This window comes from Antechinus flavipes, chromosome 3 (genome assembly GCF_016432865.1).
Source record: "Antechinus flavipes isolate AdamAnt ecotype Samford, QLD, Australia chromosome 3, AdamAnt_v2, whole genome shotgun sequence".
NCBI classification, from domain to species: Eukaryota; Metazoa; Chordata; class Mammalia; order Dasyuromorphia; family Dasyuridae; genus Antechinus; species Antechinus flavipes.
This window is the reverse complement of record NC_067400.1, coordinates 517,621,046-517,641,826: the sequence shown is the minus strand read 5'-3', so window position 1 is coordinate 517,641,826 and position 20,781 is coordinate 517,621,046. Positions and strand designations below refer to the sequence as shown.

Genomic DNA, 20,781 nt, shown 5'->3' with positions numbered 1-20,781 from the left:
CTGTCTTTATGTTTCTATTTCTCTGTCTGTCTTTCTGTCTCTCTGTCTTTGTCTTTGTTTCTATCTATATCTTTATCTGTCTCTTTCTCATCTCTTTGTGGGTGTCTTTGTCTCTCTCTGTCTCTGTCTCTGTCTCTCTCTGTCCCAGTCTGTCTCTGTTTTTCTCTCACTGTCTCTCTGTGCCTTTGTTTCTGTTTCTGTCTCTATTTCTCTGTCTCTGTCTCTGTCTTTGATTCTCTCTCTTCCTGTCTCTGTCTGTCTCTGTCTCTCTATCTTTATCTGTCTCTGCTCATCTCTTTGTGTGTCTCTGTCTCTCTCTCTGTGTTTCTGTCTCTGTCTCTGTCTCTCTCTCTGTCTCTGTCTCAGCCTGTCTCTGTGTCTCTGTCTCTGTCTCTGTCTCTCTCTCTGTCTCAGTCTGTCTCTGTTTTTCTCTCTCTGTCTCTCTGTGCCTCTGTTTCTGTTTCTGTCTCTATTTCTCTGTCTCTGTCTCTCTTTGATTCTCTCTCTTCCTGTCTCTGTCTGTCTTGTCTCTCTATCTTTATCTGTCTCTGCTCATCTCTTTGTGTGTCTCTGTCTCTCTCTGTGTCTCTGTCTCTGTCTCTGTCTCTCTCTGTCTCAGTCTGTCTCTATTTTTCTCTCTGTGTCTCTCTGTGCCTCTGTTCCTGTTTCTGTCTCTATTTCTCTGTCTCTGTCTCTCTTTGATTCTCTCTCTTCTTGTCTCTCTCTGTCTCTGTCTCTCTATCTTTATCTGTCTCTGATCATCTCTTTGTGCGTCTCTGTCTCTCTCTGTGTCTCTGTCTCTGTCTCTCTCTCTCTGTCTCAGTCTGTCTCTGTTTTCTCTCTGTGTCTCTCTGTGTCTCTGTTTCTGTTTCTGTCTCTATTTCTCTGTCTCTGTCTCTCTTTGATTCTCTCTCTTCCTGTCTCTGTCTGTCTCTGCCTCTCTATCTTTATCTGTCTCTGCTCATCTCTTTGTGTGTCTCTGTCTCTCTCTGTGTTTCTGTCTCTGTCTCTGTCTCTCTCTCTGTCTCTGTCTCAGCCTGTCTCTGTGTCTCTGTCTCTGTCTCTCTCTCTGTCTCAGTCTGTCTCTGTTTTTCTCTCTCTGTCTCTCTGTGCCTCTGTTTCTGTTTCTGTCTCTATTTCTCTGTCTCTGTCTCTCTTTGATTCTCTCTCTTCTTGTCTCTCTCTGTCTCTGTCTCTCTATCTTTATCTGTCTCTGCTCATCTCTTTGTGCGTCTCTGTCTCTCTCTGTGTCTCTGTCTCTGTCTCTCTCTCTCTCTGTCTCAGTCTGTCTCTGTTTTTCTCTCTGTGTCTCTCTGTGTCTCTGTTTCTGTTTCTGTCTCTATTTCTCTGTCTCTGTCTCTCTTTGATTCTCTCTCTTTTTGTCTCTGTCTTTCTCTGTCTCTCTATCTTTATCTGTCTCTGCTCATCTCTTTGTGCATCTCTGTCTCTCTCTGTGTCTCTGTCTCTGTCTCTCTCTCTCTCTGTCTCAGTCTGTCTCTGTTTTTCTCTCTGTGTCTCTCTGTGTCTCTGTTTCTGTTTCTGTCTCTATTTCTCTGTCTCTGTCTCTCTTTGATTCTCTCTCTTTTTGTCTCTGTCTTTCTCTGTCTCTCTATCTGTCTCTGCTCATCTGTTTGTGTGTCTCTGTTTCTCTCTGTGTCTCTGTCTCTGTCTCTGTCTCTCCAACCAATTGTTAGGGCATTCTTTAAATCACCCCAGCTACAATGGCACCGGTGTGCTAGCACTCTAAACTATGAGGCAATTCAGGAACAGAGGGAATGGGACAGGACACTGTATGGGAGACTGTGTGGCACTCCACTATGCCTGAGGGAAAGAGCCTAACAACTAGCTGGATCCATTTTTATCCCCCCATAGTTACTTGGGGCAGAGATTCAATCCTGTGAACCATGAATTGTCCATCATGGGAGGAGGAAAAGATGAATTTGAAATCCTGTCCCCAGGGAAACTACCATTAGAGGGGAGGGAGTTAAAAAATGAACAATAGGGCAAGTAAGGTTGAAGATGGGGAAGAGGGAGGATAATGAAATTACCAAATATCTCAGGAAGAAGAAAATTCAAAAACCTTGAATATAAGCAGATAATTCAATAAGGAAAACATTAAAAACAGAAGGAAATATTGCTTCCACATTTAGTAAATGAGTTCAGGCATTTACAAATAATTTATCCAATACTTGATAAGAAAGAGGACCCTGCAGAAACTGAGGAGAACATGGAACTATATCACACTGCTCCTGAACAGTTGAAAAGAAAAGTGAGACATATGAGAGCAGAATTTGAAGTCTGTAAAAAATGATGGGTGGAATAATAAAAAAAAAAAAAAACATGTCTCATCAAAGAACAAAAAAAAAGAGAACAATTGATTGGAAATGCAAATAACAAAAAAAGAGAAAAATCTAGAAGCAGAAAAGCAAAAAAACAAAAAACAAAAACACAGTAATGTTGAAAAATATGCTTTCTATCCAATCAAAACATACTCAAGGATAGGATGCATAATCTCAAAAAAGAATGCCAAAGAATAAGATGTTGTTTGTATTTCATTCTTGAAGAGGATCATGACTTCAGGGACATGATGCCATGACATGCAAGTGAGGGAGGGAGGGAGAGAGGGAAAGAAGGAAGGAAGAAAGGAAAGAAGGAAGGAAGGAAGGAAGAAAGGAAGGAAGGAAGGAAGGAAAGAAGGAAGGAAGGAAGGAAGGAGGAAGGAAGGAAAGGAAAAAAGAGGAAGGGAGAGAGGGAAGGAAGAAAAAAGAGAGGGAGGGAGGGAAGAAGGAAGGGAAAAAGGAGGGAAAGAAGGAAGGAAGGAAGGAGGCTGTGGCTTTTCTTCCTTCTCGAAGAAGACCATGACATCAGGAAGGTGCCACAACAGGCATGTGAATTGGATTTAAGTGAGGTCACCTGTCTCACTTTTCTCTCCAGAATCATCTGGTCCAGTGGCCTTGAGAGCAGAGAATTTTTCCTTAATTGTATCTCAGCACTTAGCACAGTGCTTGGCATATAGTAGGTACATAATAAATGTATATTGAATTGGATAGTTAGGATATGTATGATGAAGTAAAAAGAAAAGAAATTAAGAAAAACTTATTTTAAAAAAAAATAGAAAAGAAAAACCATAGAGTTGGAGGGTCATTACAAAGGAACACAAAAAGGGCAGGTTAACTAGATCATGGAGTATGTGGAGGGGAACAGAGCATAAAAGACACAAAGGGGGCAGATTATAAAATGCTTTAAATGCGAAACAAAGGACTTTATTTTTGATCTTGGAAGTAAGAGGGAGAGAGTCACTGGAGAGATTGAATGAGGGGATAATATGGTCAGACCTAAAATTTAGGAAAATTCCTTTGGTGAGAGAAACTGGAAATAAGAAGACCAATTAGAAAACTATTGCAATAGCCTGGGGAAGAAATGATGAGGGCCTGCACAGGTCTGGCGACTGTACCAGTGGAGAGAAAGTGATGGATGTAAAAGATACATGGAGTTAGTAATGATGAGATTTGACTATATATTGGATATATGGTGAAAAGTCGAGGAAGGTTGTGATTTTGAGTGACAGAAATGATGTTAGTGCCCTTGACTGAAAATGAAAAGTTGACTGAGACAAGGGTCTGGAGAGAAACACAATAGTTCTTTTGGGGATGTGCTGGGTTTGGGATTTTATAAGCTCTCCAGTTTGGCGTGTCTAAAAGGCAGTTGAGAATGTAGCTCAAGTAGAAGGCAGAGCAGAGCATATGGATGTGGGGATCCTCGGCGTTATCCACTACACCGAGTAACTTCCAGGAAAGCACTTTGTTAACTTTAACATGCTATATGAACTGGAGTTCTTACTAATAATGAGGAAGAGGGACCACTTCTGGTCCTGGAAACAATGTCAGTACTTTCACCGCCCTTCACCCCAGCCATGCTACTCCACTGCCCCAGGAACCAGTCCAGGGTGCTTTGCATGGTAATAAACCAGCATCTGGTGATGGGGGTCACCCACACCTCCAGCTGCTCCTCCCTTTCCAAAAGAGAGAAACTTTGGCCCCGAAGGGAAACTGTTTCCCATGGGACCCCTGAGAGGCGAGGAACATGGGAACTGGCCTTGCATGGGTGATCCAGCCTTGGGGAGGGGGAAAGAAAGAGGAGGCTGGGGTGGTTCAGTGCCCACTGTGGTTTTGCTACTGTGTTCTCTCCCCATTTAGACTCCAAAGCAGAAACATTGTCCATAATAGAGTGCCTTGGGAACTCTCCATGTCCACTTTCTGGTAAATCATTAACATTAAACCCTTCGTAGCTTCTTGAGAAGGTGGGTCTGGCTCCTCTCTCAGGTCCTGTTTATTTTCTACAACGCCTGCTGCTCCCAAGGTATGTATGACTTTGGGCAAGCCACCAAAATGATAAAAATATAAAATTGTACAACATAAAAAAAGCCAAGAGAGCTGCAAGGGCGTACGGGTTTTTTAGTCCTTCTGGCGGAATCTTCAAATAAGGGCAATGAATAGAGTATCCTAGAGACAGATTGAATGGCCATTCAAGGTCAAAGCATCCTCCGTTGGTTCAGCAACTGTTATATCTTCAAAACCTTTGCTTTTAGCCCCCATACTTTTTTTCTTAGCTTCCACAAGTCCTAGAAAACTGTCTCTGAAGAAAAAAGAAAAACGGCTTTGGGGGAGGAGAGATCTTCAGCTTTATCCATGAAAAGAATTTTTAGTGCATATCACTCGGTCAATAAAATACCACAAAACTGCTCTTTCTGCTCCTCAAAGACCAGGATGGCCAAGAAGAGAAGTTCTTCAGCCCAAATTTAGCACCAATCTCAACCATTGTTCTCCCAAAGGACAAAACCATCAAGTTCATTATCTGTAACATCACAGAAGTTTAGGGACATGTCTAAAGCTAGCATGTGGGACTTATGGGACCCAGGACATATGTGAAACTATAAGTGATCTACAACAAGGTAGTGAGGAATCGAAGTATAAAAAACATCAGACTCCTTCATCCCACCTCAGACCTAAATTCAAGGCAATCAAAAAAATTGTTTAAAATACTACCAAGTACAAGGTGTACCAGGTGCACAGGTACACCTCCAAAGTCCAAGAAAGCCATCTGCCCTTCGAGACCTCTGAAACTCTCGGAGGAAAATAAAGTGTCTGGTCTTCAAAAAAAAAAAAAAAAAAAAAAAAGAAAAAGAAAGAAAGAAAGAAAGAAAAGAAAAGAAACCTTAAAACCTCCTTTGAGTTTTAAGCTTTTGAGCTAATCAGAAAAGCAGCTCTAGCCATCTTGTCTTATTTCACAGCTTTCTTTGACCATTACTATGTTATTAGAAAGTAATCCTTTTCTCTTTAGATGGCCCTCAGGAGGGGGTGGTTTTCCCTTCATTAGAAATCTTTAGGCAGAGGCTGGATGATGGCCACTTATCAAGTGAATTGCAGAGATGACTCTTTTCCAGGTGTGGGTTAGATTAGATGGTTGCTGAGGAAAGAAGGACTCTTCCAACTTGGCAGTTCTGTGATTCTGCAAATTTCCTCAGGGTAGCAGCTAAAGCAGATGGGGATACCTTTATGGAATTTTTAAAAGGCTTGCCACATTCTTAAGCATGCTTTTAATACATCTTGCCCAGACCAATTTTTTTTTTTTAACAGAGAAATACAACTCCAGTAATGAAAATCAAAGGGAAATGGGATTTGGTATTTCAAAATGTACTTTGCAGAGCTGTTTCAAGAACATATATTTAGAGAGATATTCAATAAAGTAGGAGAGGGAGAGGGTATATTTGCAATAGTTTTATGATAGAAATATTCTTTCTTTTTATTATTTCCTCTTAGGATCCCTAACTTTATTCCAGGAACCACCTCTTTTAAGAAGATTTTCTATTTCTCCTAGTCTCCTTCAAATTTTATTTATTTTTCTGTCTACATGAATGTAAGCCCCGTGAAGACAAGGGCTTTGAAAAATTTTTGTTCATTTATTCCAGACCAACACCTTGCACATGGCAGGATCTTAAACAATGTTTTGTTGGATTATCTTGAATATAGTCTTAGAATCACAGACTCTAACATAGAATTTTAATATTTTAGAACCTTAGAATTGTAGGATCATAGGACCATATAATCTTGAAATAAGGAGGGAGTACAGAATCTCAGAACAGTAGAATTAGGGAATTTTTACCTTCACAAAATCTTAGCTATTGGACAATAAGAATTAGAAGATCCTTCACAAGTCATTTCCTGCCCGTTACCTTTCGCCATTGGCCCTAACTTCTACTACTATGAAACAGAATTCTAAAATTGGTCTCCCCTGACACAATCTCCCATTCTTCCATCTTTCCTGTCATCTAATGCTCATTTCTTGTCTTCATCATGCTTCTCTTTTCCTTTTCTGTTCTTTCAGTCCATTTCCCCTCGTCTAGCCTCATTTTCCTCCTCACACAACAAAAGTTCTTAAATTTCCTTTGTCTCATGGGCCTCTTTTGCATTCCAGTGAGACCTATGGACTCCTCTTAATAATAGTTTTAAATGAATAAAATGAAAAAGAATTGCAATAGAAATTAGTTATTTTAAAGTGATATATTTTCCCATTTAAATTATTTTTTAAAACTTGTTTTATTTTAAATTTCTGAAATAAAACAAGAATTCCTATAACAGTCTCATTTTAAAAAAATGATTATATACAAAACTGCAAATCTTCTATATATAACTTGATATTTCTTTTAAATATACAACAAAGTTAGCATGTAAATTTCTTTTTTTTCCTCTCCTTTTTGTCTTCTGTTTCTCATCCCCCACTTTAGAGATGGCCACCATTAAACATAAATAGGTAAAAATGTATAAACTAATTTATACATACTTCTATTTATCAGTTCTTTCTCTGGATACAGATAATGTTTTCCTTAATATATCATTTGTAGTTAATTGGAAGTTATAATAGTTTAAATAACTATTTGCTCAAAGTCATTCTTAAAATAATATTGCTATTACTATGTAGAACATTCTCTTCTTGGTGAGTGAATTCACTCTTTATTATTTTGTGTACATTTTCCCACATTTTTCTGAGATCTATGAGTTCATCATTTCTTATATAGCACAATGCTATTCCATCACAGTCATATACCACAACTTGTTTAGTCATTACCCAATTGATGGACATCTCTGCAATTTCCAATTCTTTGCCACCACAAAGAGAACTGCTATAAACATTCTAGAATATACAGGTTCTTTTCTTTTTTCACTAATCATCTTTCACTAATCATGGGTAAATAGACCCAGTAATGGAGATTGCTGAGTTAAAAGACATAGACAATTTAATAACTTTTGGGGAATAATTCCAGATTGCTTTTCAAAATGGTTGGATCAGTTCACAATTCTACCAATAATGAACCAATGTCCCAATTTTTCCACGTTCCTTCCAACATTTGTTATTTTCCACTTCAATCATTTTAGCTAATCTGGTAGATGTAAAATGATATCTCTAGGTTATTTTAATTTGCACTTCAATAATGATTCAGAACATATTTTCATATGGCTATAAGTTATTTTGATTTCTTCATTATCAGTTCTCTTCTAAATTTTCACAGTTTTGTTGAGAAAGCTGTCATCCTTTCAGTCACCAAGGTTCACCATCTTGTGGTCATCCTTAACTCCTCACGTTCTGTCTCTTCATATATCCAGTCACTTTCCAAGTCTTGTTGATTCAATCTCCTCATCTCCCATACCTGTTCCCTCTTTTCTCTCTTAGTCACCAGCATAATTTGAGTCTCCATCATCTCTTGCTTAAACTAGTGCAAATAGCTTCTTAATTGATCTCCTTGCCTCAAATCTCTTCAATCTCCACTCCACCCATCTGCCAAAGTCATTTTCCTAAAACAAGAATTTGATCTCACCACTCCCTACTCAATAAATTTCAGTGGTTTCCTATTATCTCTAGAGTCAAATACAAATTCCTCTGTTTAACGTTTAGCCTTTCACAACCTGGCTCCAACCTATTTTTCTTAGTTGATTGTGTATTACTTTCCTCACTCACTAGTGATGCTAGTGACTGCCCCCTCCCCCCAAAAATGTGTATATTATCTTATATGAAGAAGCATTTTATATAAAGATGGTGCTATGGACAGAGAGCCAATTTTGGAACTAGGAAGATCCGGATCAAGTTCTTATCTCTGACATATACTAGCTAAGTTGCCTTAGGAAAGACAATTAATTAACCTCTTAGTGCTCTGAGAAAACAACCAAAAGTTACAAAGAAAATGTCAACCTTCACTGGTAGAGGGAATTTCCTCATTCGGGAGTTCTCTTTTTTTCCTTCCATTTTCTTTCCTTCCTTCCTTCCTTCCTTCCTTCCTTCCTTCCTTCCTTCCTTCCTTCCTTCCTTCCTTCCTTCCTTCTTCCTTCCTTCCTTCCTTCCTTCCTTCCTTCCTTCCTTCCTTCCTTCCTTCCTTCCTTCCTTCCTTCCTTCTTTCCTTCTTTCTTTCTTTCTTTCTTTCTTTCTTTCTTTCTTTCTTTCTTTCTTTCTTTCTTTCTTTTTTAGGAGTTCTCTATAATGGGGAAGTCACAGGTCCAACCCTTACTCTTCATCACCATCACCTTCCTTAGCTTGTATGGATATATTTTTGTCTTTGTACATCCAGCACTTGGTTCAGTGCCTGTACCCAGAAGACACATCAAATGCTTATTGAATTAACTCTTATAGAGTCTATGGCCATATCTTACTTCCTCACTAGACTGTGAGCCTCATGAAAGCAGGATCTTATTGACTTCTATCCCTTAATAAGCAGCCAGCACAAGACCCTGTATATAAATACTTAGCAAATGTTTATTGAATGAATGAATGGTTTACTCCATGAAAATGTTGGATAAATGAAATTTTCCTCCTTCATTATTATTAATGAATACTTGTTGGGTTTTATGGAACTATGAAGGTCCCACTGTTCCCTTTATAAAAATGCTTTCAATAGACATGGGCTATTCGCATAAAAGTTTTGAAGGAGTAGGAAACTAGGCATATGTGTTTGTGGTACTGATATTTTTTGGCTGCCTTTTTGGGGTAGTAATAAGGTCTGAGATTTTTTTTCCCCCAAGCTTTTGGAAGTAATCCCTGAGCACCCTCAAAATTGTATATAACCTCTAATATAGAACTCCTCTGTGTATTCTTGATCTGATCCAGCTCTCTTCCCCTCTTATTTTCTTTAGCATCATTCCTACTAATTCACATAGCAGATTGGGAACAGCCATGTCCACAAGTGGTAAGCTCTCCTATTGTTGACAGAGAAAAATGTGTTTGTAAAACTATCTATAAGTATTTTCTATTTTTAATCTGTTGTCCTTTTAATTTCACTCTTAGACATCCTCAAGATGATTTGACTTTGTTGTGATTTTTGCCAAATTTTCTGTCAATTTATTTCCTCCATTGCTTCTTGCTGTTTTATGAGGTGATACTACTTATAATCTTCCAGCATCCTCCTTTGTAAGATTTTACAAATGAGTTTATATTATAAACTGGTGTTGCTCTTGGCTGCCATGCCTTTCCATTTGGCAAGGAGATCAATGTTTCCTGGCTCAGGCAGTTTCTAGGCTCTTTTAGTCTTCTTATTGTGGTGATTGATTTACAGAGATTAAACTTCCTTAGGAAATGGTGATAGTCTGGGTCAATATCTGTCCTTTTAGCCTTTTCTCATTTTTCATTATCAATAGCTAATTTAAATAAGTCAGGATGGAGTTTCCTCAATTTCATCTCTTTTTTTCTAATTTGGCATTGATTTTTCTTTTTTCTATAACAGATCAATGGATTATAGTAGCATGTAGACGGCCAATTCAGAAATGACTTACACATCTGTTACCAATTGTTTCCCATCTATTAAACTATAACGAGTTTCTTTTTTATGTTATTTGGTTTGTGCTGTATCCAGTGCCTTCCAATTCCCTTTTCAAAGAAAGTATTCATGATATACATGTGTGAGGTTCCTGAATTATCTACATGTCTTTGTCTATTCTTATTTCTGACACTAATTATGTTTACCAACAATTCTGTAATCATATATTTTTGCACTAACGTCACTGATCATTAAAAATATATATTTAATTGAGAGAATCTTATCAAGTTCTCATAGAATATCTCTACTTTCTCATTGCTAAAATAGATGTTAACTCAACCAATCAGAAAGTATTTATTCAACATCTACTATGTGCCAGGTACTGTGCTAGTGCTAGGGATATACCTGAAAAGAATGAAATGATCCCTACTACAACAAGCTTACATAATTGTAATTATATTCACAGATTTTAAAAAAAAATAACACTCATTATAAGCACTGCAATACAAGGACTCATGATAAAATCAACTCTGCCAACTCCTTTTATTTGCTTCTCCAAGGAGAACCTTCCAGGCATATTTCCATTTAGTTGCAATTTCCTCTAGTATTATAATTTCTTTTGTAGCAAGGATATCCAGATTGATATGATTTGGTTCCTCCAATATTATGTCTATTCACTGGTCACTAGAAAGGCTGTTTTGAATAAGTGACTATTCAATTAACCTGCCAAGTATACTTCCTTTTAACAGAACTTTCCTTCAGTATTATGATTCATTTTATTGTAATGACATCCAAGTTAATGTGATGTGGTTGGTCATATTTAGAGACGACCAACTAAGTTATATGATTGTTTTTTAGCATCTCTGCTCTCCCCGACCCCATCATTGTATTATCATCCTCAAAGAAGGGACTACAAAGGACTTAGGAGAATTTTGCTTTTTTTTTTTTTTTTTTTAATTTCATGAATTGCCATGGACAAATAATATCACCAGTGGCCAGCCTACTGGTAATAAACCTCTATGTACTGAATTGGGTTGGTATTTTATTAGTCTTTTCCCCTCTCTCCCTCCCAAATTCCCTTCTTCCCTTCCTTCCTTGGTCTCTCTGTCTGTTTGCCTTTGTCTCTATCTCCCTCCCTCTCTTCTTCCTTTTCTCCTTCTCTCTTCCTCCCTCTCTCCCTTTCCCTCCTCCTCCTCCTCCTCCTCCTCTTCTTCTTCTTCCTCTTCTTCTTCTTCTTCTTCTTCTTCTTCTTCTTCTTCTTCTTCTTCTTCTTCTTCTTCTTCTTCTTCTTCTTCTTCTTCTTCTTCTTCTTCTTCTTCTTCTATCTCTCTCTGTCTCTGTCTCTCTCTCTGTCTCTCTGTCTCTGTGTGTCTTTCTCTCTGTCTCTCTCTCTGTCTCTCTGTCTTTCTCTCTGTCTCTCTCTGTCTCTGTCTCTGTCTCTTTCTCTCTCTCTCTGTCTCTTTCTCTCTCTCTCTGTCTCTCTCTCTCTCTCTCTTTCTCTGTCTCTCTCTCTGTCTCTCTCTCTGTCTCTGTCTCTCTCTCTCTCTCTCTCTCCTCTCTCTTTCTTTCTCTGTCTTTCTCTCTGTGTCTCTATCTCTCTCTGTCTCTTTCTCTTTCTCTCATCTCTCTCTTTCTTGCTCTGTCTCTCTGTCGCTGTCTCTCTATCTCTCTCTGTCTCTCTGTCTCTGTCTCTGTCTCTTTCTCTAGATCTCTCTCTGTCTCTATGTGTTTCTATCTCTCTGGGTCTCTCTGTCTCTGTCTCTCTTTCATATTTTATTCTTTCTCAATTACATGTAAAAACAATTTTAACATTAGCTTTTTTAAAATTCTAAGTTCCAAGTTCTCTTCAAGTTACCATCCAGGAGATGGCAAGCAATCTGATATAGATTATATGTGTGTAATCATGAACATTTCCCTATCAGTCATTCTGCTGAGACACTCTCTTGCTGATCTTATCCTCATCTTTTCTGGGATGCTAGAACTTTACAGAGCTTGTCTGCTTTTGAGAGCCAAGGACCACGTTTATGCCATGATGAGACATAGGAAGCCAGCAAGTAGAAGGCCTTGTAGGCAATGCAGCCCCTATTCTGGCCTTAAACACTTACATGAAACAGTTCAATAGCCAGGGGATGGAGGATTGGACTTGAAAGCAGAAAGAAATGAATTCAAATCTTGCTTCAGATACTTAGCAGCTATGTGGCTCTAAGGAATTACTTAACGTCTCTCAGACTCAGCTTTCTCAGCTGTAAAATGCTCTAATGGTATATACCTCCACAGCTGTTATGAGACTCAAATGAGACAGCATACATAAAGTACTTTGCAAATCTTGAAGTGCTACATCAATGTTATTATTGTTACATACATTCATATCAAATTGTTTTGGACTGGATTACATAATAACTGCAAAATTGTTGTCTCACCAAATCCCAGAGTTTCAAAGTTGGAAGAGATGTTAGAAGTCACAGAATAAGGATCCACAAGCTGGAAGAGGCAACAGAAAACATATAGTTTACTAATAGGCTGATTTCAGAAAAGCCTTGAAAGACTTACTGAAGTGATGCTGATGAAGTGAGTAGAATCAATAGAACATTGTATGCAGCAACAACAAGTTTATGTGATGATCAGTTGTGATGGACATGGCTCTTTTCAACAATGTGATGATTCAGACCAGTTCCAACGGACTTGTGATGGAGAGAACCATATGTATCCAGAAATTGGATGTGGATCACAGCACAGTATTTTCGCCTTTTTTTTTTTGTTGTTGTTGTTTGCTTTAGTTTTTTCTTTCTTGTGTTTTTCCCTTTTTTATCTGATTTTTTTTTAGCGCAATATGACAAATGTGGAGATATGTTTAGAAGAATTGCACATCTTTTTTATTAAAGCTTTTTAATTTTTAAAAGATATGCATGGGTAATTTTTCAACATTAACCCTTGCAAAACCTTTCCAATTTTTACCCCCTTCTCTCCATCCCTTCCCCTAGATAGCAAGTAATCCAATATATATTAAGCATGGTAAAATATATGTTAAATCCAATATATGCATACATATTCATACAATTATCTTGCTGCACAAGAAAAATCAAATCAAAAAGGAAAAAAATGAAAAAGAAAACAAAAAGCAAACAAACAACAACAAAAAGAGTGAAAATACTATGTAATGATCCACCAGTTCCCAGAGTCCTCTCTCTGGGTGTAGATGGTTCTCTCCATCACAAGATCATTGGAACTGGCCTGAATTGTCTTGTTGAAAAAACTCACATCCATCAGAACTGATAATCACATAAGTTTATTGTTGCTGTGTACAATGATCTCCTGCTCATTTCCCTCAGCATCAGTTCATGTAAGTCTCTCAGGCCTTTCTGAAATCATCCTGCTGGTCATTTCTTACAGAACAATAACATTCCATAATATTCATATACCACAATTTATTCAGACATTCTCCAACTGATGGGCTTCCACTCAGTTTCCAGTTTCTTCCACTACAAAAAGAGCTGCCACAAACATTTTTGTACATGTGGATCCCTTTCCCTCCTTTAAGATCTCTTTGAAATACAAGCCCAGTAGAAACACTGCTGGATCAAAGGATATGCACAGTTTGACAGGCATTTGGGCATAGTTCCAAATTGCTCTCCAAAATGGTTGGATCCATTCACAATTACACCAACAATGCATCAGTGTCCCAGTTTTCCCACATCCTCTCCAACATTCATCATTATCTTTTCCTGCCATATTCAATCCCAGAGGTGTGTAAGTGGCACTTCAGGTGTGTAGTGAAATTTGCATTTCTCTGATCAATAGTGATTTAGAACACCTTTTCATATGACTAGAAATGGTTTTATTTTCTTCTTCTGAAAATTGTCTGTTCATATCCTTTGACCATTTATCAATTGGAGAATTGCACATGTTTAACCTATATTGGATTGCTTGCTATCTAGGGGAGGAGAAAAATTGGAACACAAGGTTTTGCAAAGATGACTGTTGATGGTTTGTGATGAAGAAAGCTATCTGCACCCAGAGAGAGGAATGTGGGAACTGAATGTGGATCACAATGTGGTATTTTCACTTTTTGTTGTTGTTTGCTTGAGTTTTGTTTTCTTCCTCATTTTTTTTCTTTTTGATCTGATTTTTCTTGTGCAGCATGATATTTGTGGAAATGTGTATAGAGAAATTGCACATGTTTAACATATATTGGAACCACTTGCTAACTGGGGGAGGTGAGGGAAAGGTAGGGAAAAATTAGAACACGGGGGGAATGTCAAAAGTTATCCATGTATATATTTTGAAAATAAAAAGCTATAATTTAAAAAAGATGAATATTGAAAACCATATTTGCATGTATTTGGAAACATAGAAAGCCATTATTAAAAAAACATGTCATTTGGTCCTTGATTTTTTAAAGGTTAATATATTCATCAAGGGTCATGCAGAAAGTCATGAGAGTTAGGGACATACAGATTTTCAATGACACAATCCTTGTCCTCAAAGAGATTACACTCTATTGGGGGCAGGGAGGAAATGGAACATCTGCATCAATAACTAAGACCTGAGCTAGAAAGTTTCAGGGCAAAGGAGAGATGGGCGAGGGCCAAAAGTGCCCTAGGAAAATCTGAGGAGGGGAAAATCCTTTTAGTTGAAGGCACATAGAATCACAAAGCTCAAAAGAACCTCTTTGTATCCTGAGTGGTTGGCACACCGAAGGTGTTGATTGATTGACTGTCTAATCCCCTCATTTTACAGATGAGCAAAATGCAGTGCAATGGGGGGAAGGGAGCCTTGCTCAAAGACACACCATTAGGAAACAGCAGAGTTGGGAGATGGCCCTGGTCCTTTGGCCCCAAAGCCATCACTCTCTATGCTACTTCTCGGTAAGCGTCCAAGGTGGGAGCTCCTGAGTGGGAGTCCAAGGGAGACTCAACCCTAGGACCTCAGAGTCCCAGAAAGTTCTCAGCGTACCTAACCTAAGGCATTGACGTAGCCTCTCTCTTCCCTCAAGCTCTGTTTAACTTCCCCCGGGCTGGACAGTTCTTGTGGGTCTCCCGCCTGGGAGGGGGCTGGATCCCTGCTGCAGTTGTCGGAGGAGCATGGGCACACTCTGATCCACTGGAAGCACGGTGAGTAGCTAAGCATTTTTCCCCATGTGAGAGTATATCTGGGAAGGTGGCGGCGGCTCATAAAGTGTCTGAAGTGATTTTATGGGACTGTGGGGCTCTCCGAGGCCCATAAAAGGCGTTGAGTTTGGAGCCATCACAGTTTCCATGTCGCCGGAGCAGGGGGTGGCTAAAAGCATTTTCAGAGCCTGAGTAATGGGGGGCTATGTTTACAACTTGTCGGGTCTGGCTGGATGGGTAGGCCGAGAGCCAGCTTTTCACTCATTCATCCAAGAAGCATTTATTAAGCGCCTACTGTTGCTAGGAACTGCACTGGGTACTGGGGATACAAACACACACACACACAAACAAAACTGGCGCAGTTTCTGCCTTCAGGACGCTTGTGTTCCATGAGGGGAACTAACACACACACAGATAAGGAAATAGAAATTATGTGCACAATAATCTCAGCAGGGCGGAGAGGGCCTTCATACCTGGGCAGAGCTGGAGGAGATGGCACGGAACTAGACTGAAGGAAGCTAAGAAGGTGTGAGCTACACAGGGCTGGCCAGCAAAGGAGGATTTTTTTTCTGGCCACAGCTACTCATGGTGATCCTATACACGGAGCATGTGGGAGCGGCTGGGTGGATGGAGAGTGAGCGCTCAATGTTATGGAAAGTCAGGAGATTTGTGTCTGAATGCTCTGTAGGTCATTTAAGATCATTTTCTTTTCTATCTCCCTACTCCCCAAACTCACAAGGGGATAAATCAGTTACTTGAAAGGCAGAAGATGCTACAGAAAAACATCTGAAGGGGACAAATCTTCCAGTTTTTGGCTTTCTCAGAGGGATTTCTCTGAGGGGACAGACTGCCACCCTCTCTCCCACCCCTGGCCCCTACCCCAGAGGCATCTATCTGTCTCTTCCCTTAATGAAGTCCAGGAAGGGAAATGGAAGGAACATGGATTTAGAATAGAAGGGACATTATAAGTCACTGGGTTCTACTCCCTCTCATTTTATAGAAGAGGAAACTGAGACCTGGAAAAGGGGGAGAGATTTCCCAAATACCACAGAAGCAGTAAGTGACAGCACTGAGATTCTCGCTCTGTAACCAGAACTCTTTCTACTATGTCACCAAAAGGGGAGATGAGGAAAGTAAGGCAATTAAAAGTCCTATGCAAGTCCAGAGCGAGGCTGGGAGCCAAGAGATGTGCAAAGTTTCATTCCCTGTTTTCATTTCCTATTGAACGGGAGGTGATTGTAGCAACGTCATAGATTTAGGAAAGGCACCATAGGAAAGACCTACCCTTTGTGACCCTTTTGCAGTTTTTTTTTTTTTTTTGGCAAAGATTTTTTTTTAATTTAATTTTATTTAATAATAACTTTGTATTGACAGAATCCATGCCAGGATAATTTTTACACAGCATTATCCCTTGCAATCACTTATGTTTCGCTTTTTCCCCTCCCTCCCTCCTCCCCCCCCCAAGATGGCAAGCAGTCCTATATATGTTAAATATGTTGCAGTATATCCTAGATACAATACATATTTTGGCAAAGATATTGAAGTAGTTTGCTGTTTCCTTCTCCAGCTCAATTTACAAATGAGGAAACTGAGGCAAACAGAATTAAGTGACTTGCCCACACAAATACCAAGTATCCGAGGCCAGATTTGAACTCAGGAAAATGGACCTTCCTGACTGTAGACCCACCAATGTAGCCACTGAGCCTCCTTGCTGCCCCCATTTTATAGTTGAAAATTAGCACAGAGAGACAGAATGGCATAAAGCCTGGCTTCAAATCCTCCCTCTTACACTTACCAATAATAGTTAACACTTATAGGATGCTTACAATGTGCCAGACACTATGCTAAGTGCTTCACAATTATTTTTTTCAATTATCTTGCTAAACATATTTGACCTTAGGCAAGCCATTTAAAAGCGTCTCATTGTCCCAGGCAACTTTCTAAGATGACAAATTACAAACTATTGTTGAACTACATCAGTAAGAGAAGTTTCTACACTAGGAAGTTTCCTCACAGATGAAATCATAGATTCAAATTGCTGTCAAAAATACCCTCCCAAAACCAAAGTTTGCAGAAGAAAAGTGTCCATGATCATGTAAATAACTTATATAATTAGCAAAGTCACTCATAGGATGAAAACAGATTGTCTGATTCCCAGCCTAATGCTCATTCCAAGATACTATGTTGCTTCTAAGATAAGGATGGAACACTTAAAAAAAAAAGTAATAGCACCTTCTTAACTCCCTTCAATCTTAGCTCAATGCCTTTTCCTCCATGAGACCTATCTGGCTCTCCTCAAGTATTAATGCCCTCTTTGCCTTGCTAAAATTCTGTACATAATTTCTAGTTCCTTAATGTTGAGGAACTTACTTTCTTACCTTCTACTTTCTTTAAGTGAAAGTAAATTGACAAAAGATGATGAAATTTTCATACAACCATATAGGAATCCTTGTGGATCATGCAAGAGATTCAAAAAATTGTTAAAATCTTTTTAAAGTTAGATATCAATTATGGGATGGACAAAAAAAGTTAGGCACTTTCTGTTTGAGAATGTCTATAGATTCAAATCATTGTCATTTCTCTCTGAGAAAGAGCTCTTAGGATCAAAATTATAGAACTCCAGAATCTCAAAGATGGAAAGAAATTCCTAGGTGGGTTAGTCCAATATACACATAAACAAGTGACCCCTCTTTGATAATTCAATGGCCCTCAGAGATCGTCTCTTTCAATCCCTTCATTTTAAATAAGAAATTGAGAATCAGAGGAGAAAGGATTTTTCCTGAGTAATTCAAGAAGTCAAAGACAAGTCAAATGCCTCCTGAATCACAGTTCCTCCATTTTTCTTCCTCTTCCTCCTGTTTTTCCTCCTCTTTTTCTTGCTTCTTCTCGCAATAGGGTCAAAGGACCTATATAATTCTATCTCTGATATTTGCTGCTTGTTTGACCTCAGACATGTTAACATTCTCTATCTAGAGCATGAGGAAGCTGGACCAGATGCTCTCTGAGGTTCCTTCCAACATAAGGTCAGTGATGCTCTTTTCCTCCTTATCTTCCCTTTCTTCTTCCTTCTTCTCTGTTTCCATTTCCTGTTGTTTTTCCTTTCTCTTCCTTCTACCTTCTCCCTTCCCTCATTCCTTCCTCTCCTGCCTCCCGATAATGGGACACCTCATTCCTTGCTGGCCCCCTGGTTAAGCGTTCTCCATCACAGTACAAGACGTTCTGCTTTCATCCAACAGGAGTATATTCCACACAGCTACAAAATGAGCCCAACTGATGTAAGAGGATGATGAGTGGGAATACAGGGCCCATTTTTAATTCCTATTGAAGATCAATTGGCTTCTCCTTGAGGATCAAGAAGGCCTCTATGGCACCAAATTCTCTCCCTATTCCTCCTCCTGTTCCCATCCTAAGCTTGGCTAGTGCCCCCAAACCTTAGCTAGGTAGTTAATGGAGAAAGCACTGGACCTGGAATCAGGAAGACTAGAATTCAATTCCAGCCTCAGATACTTACTAGCTGAGGGATCCTGGACAAGACACTTCACCTCTATCCACCTCAGTTTATAAAATAGCTGGAGAAGAGAATAGCAAACTGCTCTAGTGATTTTGCCAAGAAAATCCCAAATGCAATCACAAAGAGTTGATGACAACCGAAAACAGCTAAACAACAAAAATAGGGACCCTAATAGCAAAACTCCTCAATATTGTTTTAAAGATAAAATGAGATATTATGTATAAAGCCTCTTGGGGTTGTTTGTCCATTTTTGAAGAGAACCAATGGCAGCATAGGTGATGTCTTGAATTTTGCATGAATTGTATTTGAGTGAGATGGATTCAGATCACTGTCTCTCCCAGAGTCATCTAAGTCTGGTGGCAGGACAAAAGTTAAGATGGAAATGGCCCAGAATGCAGTAGCTGACCTTGGTACCTCTGATGTTGCCAAGCTCTAAGTGCTCCACAGTATCTGCTGTGCTGCCTTCCTTGGGAGGCATTGGGACAAATTGTTCTCATCCACCCATTCCAATGAGGAAAGTCTCATATGCTTGGGGAGACATGCCCCTAACTCACCAAGAGGTATGGGGCCTGTCAGTTACCCTCAAATTGGTTTAGTTCACCTGCCCAGACAGTTTTACGGGGGAGTGGCTGCTGGACACATTATAGCTTCTTACTACAGCCTTCATACCAAAGGTACTTGTCCTCCCTGAGCATCCCAAAGCACTTTGTAAATCCTAAATCTTTATATAAATGTTAGTTATTATTGTCTATCCTTTAATCTTACAATTCATCTTCGCAATACACATACATACAAATACCCATTATCCGTCTATTAGTACAAGTATTCATTCACCCATCCATTTATTATTTTGTCCAATTATATAAACATTTACAATAAAACAAATAATGCTTCTGGAACTCTCCTCAGAGAAATTTTTTAATAAATGGAGAAAATGAGACTGAAAAAGATTAAATTCATGATCAGAACTCCACATCTCAAACATGAGAAAATATGGATTTTCTGACAGCAAGACCAGTATTATTACCCAGATAGCCTGCCATGAAGCCATTTCATTGTTGGATCTAATCCATCTATATATCTTTTTCTCCCAAAAGAGAAATGATAGTCATTTATTTTTCCCTATCATTTCAGACTCTACATAGGACCTTGCTTCCTACTTCAGAGAGAAAATTGAGGCTATCTGTCATGAAATTCCTCTTTTTTATCCAAATATCTACTCATTCATCCAACCACTTATCCAACAAGGATTTATAATTCCCTAGAATCCTCAGTCTCTCTCCTCTATGTTTTTCAAATTCTAATGTTATCCAGGAGGGAAGACAGTCTACCTCTCATCCATGTGTCTGCCTCTCAGAGGCACCATGATATAATAGGGGAATAAAAAGACAAAAAAGTGAGACCTGGGTTTTAGTCCCTTAATTGATTGTGTGATTTTAAGCAAGTCAATGCACCTCTTTCCCAGCCTTACTTTCTTCATGAGGGGATTAGAACAGATGAGGCTGATGTTAATAATAATTCACATTTCTCTAGTGCTTAAAGGTTTCCAATGCATTTTCTCTATATCAACCCTGCGAGGGAGTACAAATATTAACATCTCTATCATAGAGATGAGTATAACGGAAATAGCTCCAGGACATGGGTTCATGATTTGTCTCCATCACCCATGTGATTGTGGACAAATTACATTCCCTCCATGAGCCTGTTTCAACTTTTATGAAATAGGGGTAATAATCCCACTCTCTAGCTCACAGGACTATGGCAAGGAAAGTGGTTTTTGTGTCTTCCTACTTTAGAAAAATGTGTATATAACTGTTCACATCTTTCCCCTGCTTTGGTTTGCTTGAGACCAAAACAGAACCTATAGGGCTTTCCAATCCATCATTCAAAAAGCATTTACTAAATGCTAACAAAGTGCTATGCACTGTGTTAGAAGCTAAGTATTCAAGTACAAAAAAATGAAACAACCCTTGCAATGAATTACATGCTAATTCTAAGTAGTTAGAGAGGGAGATTCGGCAAGCTGCATGACCTTTAAGGTGTCTTCCAATTTTGAGATTCCTGAAAACTAGCCTTCAATTGATAGTAAGGGGAAAAGCAGAGGTGGAATGAGAGTTCTTCCAAGCTATAAGTAAAAAATTCAAGACTGGATCTGAAATAGTCCTTAGGGGTCAATTACAGTCCAACCATTTATTTTATCCAGAATTAAACTGAGACTCAGAGAAGAAGAATGAGTTATCCTCATTTATAATCCAATTAGGGACAGAACTGAAACTAGAACCCTGTTTTCTAGAATCCCAACCCAATTTCCCCTGTTCCAGGTTGTAAGTCAAACAGATGAATGGAAAAGAATTGAAGGAGCT

At 38.9% G+C, this 20,781-nt stretch overlaps 1 long non-coding RNA gene across 2 annotated transcripts in view; it reads left to right on the top strand.

Moving 5' to 3' along the window:
- Positions 1-13,604: 13,604 nt before the first annotated feature.
- Positions 13,605-20,781, top strand: part of LOC127558066 (uncharacterized) — a 14,144-nt gene continuing 6,967 nt past the window's right edge. The window contains exons 1-4 of one of the 2 annotated variants that reach the window (XR_007952710.1): positions 13,605-13,852; positions 14,537-14,664; positions 14,793-14,910; positions 17,881-17,930. This is a non-coding gene — a long non-coding RNA (uncharacterized LOC127558066). The remainder of the gene's footprint in view (positions 13,853-14,536; positions 14,665-14,792; positions 14,911-17,880; positions 17,931-20,781) is intronic. The other variant, XR_007952709.1, reaches the window with a different exon arrangement.